Source organism: Staurois parvus, unplaced genomic scaffold (genome assembly GCF_062004578.1).
Source record: "Staurois parvus isolate SC_StPar_1 unplaced genomic scaffold, SC_StPar_1.0 ptg003388l, whole genome shotgun sequence".
Classification (NCBI taxonomy): Eukaryota; Metazoa; Chordata; class Amphibia; order Anura; family Ranidae; genus Staurois; species Staurois parvus.
The window spans coordinates 24,953-28,965 of NW_028321184.1; the positions used below are offsets into that span (position 1 = coordinate 24,953).

At 43.5% G+C, this 4,013-nt stretch overlaps 1 long non-coding RNA gene across 1 annotated transcript; it reads right to left on the reverse strand.

Moving 5' to 3' along the window:
* Window positions 1-822: 822 nt before the first annotated feature.
* LOC149428222 (uncharacterized) lies at window positions 823-3,910 on the reverse strand. Its single transcript, XR_016310835.1, has 2 exons — window positions 3,784-3,910; window positions 823-3,505 (listed from the first exon to the last, which is right to left on the reverse strand). It is a non-coding gene; the product is annotated as an uncharacterized LOC149428222 (long non-coding RNA).
* Between the last annotated feature and the right edge of the window lie 103 nt (window positions 3,911-4,013).

A 4,013-nucleotide genomic window follows, 5' to 3' on the forward strand; every position in this document is an offset into this window, starting at 1 on the left:
ATCGGAATGACAGATGAGCTTATCACTAGGCTGCTTCTCCTTTCACTGTCCAGTCACAGGCTGGCAGTCCCTGTACATTTGAGCTTGGACTGGGGGAGGGAGAAGCAGCACAAGGAGCCAACTGGCTGTGTGAAGGCGCATGCTGCCAGGAGGAGGGATCTGAGTGACAGAGAGATGAGCTCATCACTGTGCTGCCTCTCCTTTCACTGTCCAGCCACATTCTCTGTACAGTTGAGCTTGGACTGAGGGAGGGAGAAGCAGTGCAAAGAGCCAATCATCTGTGAAAAGCAGCATGCTGACAGGAGGAGAGATCAGAGTGTTGGAGAGATTAGCTCAGCATTATGCTGTTCGTTCTTTCACTGTCCATTCACAGGTTGCCAGTCCTCGTACAGCTGAGCTCAGACTATGGGAGGGAGAAGCAGCACAAGGAGCCAATTGGCCGTGCAAGGAGCATGCTGACAGGAAGAGGGATCAGAGTGACGGAGAGATCCAAATTCGATATTTTTGATCCAAATTCGATTTGAATACTTTAAATCCATTGGAAAAATTTGAATCCGGTCAGAAATGAGCACAGGAAGCAAAACAAAACGAAACTAATTTCATTAGTAACTTGGCAAAATCGATCCGAATCGAAACAAATGTATTCGTTCTGCCCGTGTCTAGGAAGGAGGAGGGGGGGGGGGGGGCAGAGAGCAAAGGATAACCCGATACAGACCAGACTGCAGACGGCAAGGCTGACGATTGGCTGCACATTGGGTCCTTTTTCATTACAAACAAAAAAATATTCGTTTAAAAAAAAAAAAAAAAAAGATACAAAAAATGTTTCAAAAAAGTTTTTCCTTTATTACATTTATATTCTACAGCCCTGTGGCCGTCACGATCGATTAAAAGCATTTTTTTTTATTCTAGACTTTTATATCTTCTGATAGGACGACTTTGTATCGTTGGATTACAGGCGACATAAAATATTTTTTCTGTACATTTTATAATCTGGATTTGTTACATTTTATATATTAATCCAAATCAATCCGAATTTATGAATTTATAGTTTATGATTTCCTATATACATTATGTATCCTTTTCTGATTTTTATATCTTTTATTTATTTATTTTTTAATTATTTTTTTTTTTTTTTTTTTTATTCTGTTTATTGTATTTCCATTGTGTATTATTGCATTTTCTAGGCTCCGTTCGCACAGGGGCATTTTGAATCGCGGGAAGAACCGCCGCGATTCTGCCGGCGATTATAAAACACTCTGATAACATGACAAATCGCACAAGGTCGATTTTTTTTTTTTTTTGTTTAATTTTTTTTTTTTGTGCAGTTTTGTTGCGATTTCATCTACATAGAATATGATGCAAATTAATTTATTCGATTTAAACAAATTCTTACAAAATTGTAGTGCGATTTCCATCCTATTCCATGTGAAATCGCAACAAAATTGCAGAAACTATTTTATTGCCCGGTCACACCGCTGCGATTTGCCAATTGAAACCGCGCCTGAAATCGCATCTAATGAATGTGAAGGTCATTCGCTTTACGCGTGCGATTTGCTGCGGCGCCGTTTCGAAAGTAGTCCTCGCGTGACTTTTTCTGCAGTTTTATTGCGAATTCATATACATAGAACAGAATGGAAATCGCGCCGCAAATTGCGAGAAATCGCAGTAAAGTCTTCAGAAATCGCGCTGAAATTGCACACAAATCTAGCGATTTTTTTTTTAAAATCGCAGCGGTGTGCTGGTGATGAAGGATAGTGTCGCAAGAGGCGTTCTATACGTGAAACTGATTTTTTCAAGAATCATTCAGAATTTTTAGGATGTCTATTGACGTTGCCAGGGGCGGACTGACAACTCATGGGGCCCCGGGCAATAGGGGATCATGGGGCCCCTTTGTTCTTGCCCACACCCAAAAATGCCTATGAAAAAGCCAAGGAAAGGTACCAGGGGCATCTCATGGGGCCCCCTACTGACCCCGGGCCCTCGGGCAGTGCCCGAGTTCTCGAATGGTTAGTCGCCCCTGGACGCCGCCATTGATATTTCGCTGCACTTTTTTTTTTTTTTTACATTTTCTATGAATGAGATACTCGTTGGGTGTTCAGCTTCTGGTAAAAAGGGGAGAGAAGATTGTTTTTATAGACACGTTGGATTTCACAATTGTTTATTTTTCACACACTATTTTGGTTCTTTAGCACCTCGCAAGGTCTTTTTTGGTTACAGATCTGACCAAAATGAGGACAAATGAGGAGGAAATCAGGGACAGTCCCTCGAAATGAGGTATGGTTCCTTGAAATGAGGGACGGTTCCTCGAAATGAGGGGCGGTTCCTCGAAATGAGGGGCGGTTCCTCGAAATGAGGGACGGTTCCTCGAAATGAGGGGACGGTCCCTCGAAATCGGGAACAGTTGGGAGCTAGGCAATGGGCTTTGAGGGCTACAAGAGCTCTTGTCGCTTATGCAGCCATAGACGGGTAGAAAACCGGCCGTTTTTTATTTTAAAAAAATGAAAAATCGGTCATTCGGCCAACGTTACCACCAACGGTAAAAAAAATCGGACGATTTTTTGACCCGTCTACGGCGGCATTTAATTACTTCTGTCCCTGCAGAGAGCTCCGCTATTATATTTGACATGAAAAAGTCTTGCGGTTGCAACAATGTATCCATTTGTATCCATTTGTATCCATTTGTATCCATTTCAGATACAGATGTTTTTATTCGGATACAAATGGATACATTGTTGCAACCGCAATACTTTTCATATAAAATATAATAGCGGACTGGAATTCTTCTTCTCTTTCTTCTGCTTCCTCTTCTTCTTCTTTTTCTTCTTCTTGCAGGTCACGGCTCATGCGCAGATTTTTTTATCGGTAAAACGATTGGCCCATCATTGCCGGGAAAACCGGCTGAACATCAAAATCGGCCGTGAATTTTTCCAACTTGACCGATAAAAAAAAACAGTGCCAAAACCCCAGGCCGACCAATTAACCCACTAACGGTGCGAAAATCGGCCAATTTTCGACCCATCTATGGCCTGCATTAGACCTGTTCTTGTTCTAAAATACCGCCCCCCCCCCTCCTTTTTAGCCTCATTATGTTCTCATTTTTCCCAAAAAGAAAAAAAAAATAGCTTAAAATGTCTATAAACAGCGGTTATACTCTTCAGAATCTACTAAAAGCTGAAAGGTCAGTTTGGGTGGGGTGACCCTTTAAGCTGCCTGGAATACAAAAAGTCTGTGTTACCCCCCCCCCCCCCCCTCCCATGCATGGTAACCAATCAATATTCAGCCTGCCAGGTTCCTAGCGGGAAGTTGGTTTGCGATTGGCGCAGACAGTTCTCGTTTCGGGCGCTGTGATGGACGGGCCCTCTGTGGTTCGGTGGCGGAGGATGTTCTTCAGGCACGTTGCGTTCTCTGGTGATCGGGGACGGAGGTTCTCTATTCAGCAAGACGTGTAGAAATGGACAAGTGCAGCATACAGTATTCGGGCCCCGGGCCCCTGGGGAGACGGCAGCTGTCAACAGATCAACATACATAGAGAGAAGCAGAAGTCAGTCCAGCGTCCAATGCTTTGTCTCGGCATACAATGTATCTGCTCAAAGCCCATCGCCATCTATACAGGGACTGCGTGGGCCAATAAAACCCAGCGATTCACGGCCCTGGGACTACCTGGTTGGTTCAAACAATGGATGGGCCATGCAGGTCATTGAGAATCCTGGGAGCTATGGACTAAGGAGGATTCTGATTGGGAGGAGAAAACAATATATACAGTTCACACATCGCATGTCTCACCTCTCCGTCCCGCTCAGAGCTATACTCTCCTGGTGGACAGACCTGAAGATACGTGACATGGACATCGTCAGGACCCTGCGGCTACATTGTATATTCCTCTGTCTGTCCTTCCCTTACCAGTCTGTGTTCTGCTATGTGTGCATTTTCATTTGCGCATTTTTTTACACCTCTTTTTAAAAAAATTTTCAGTAAACTTTATTGCTATCACAAGGGGCATTATTCAGGTCCTT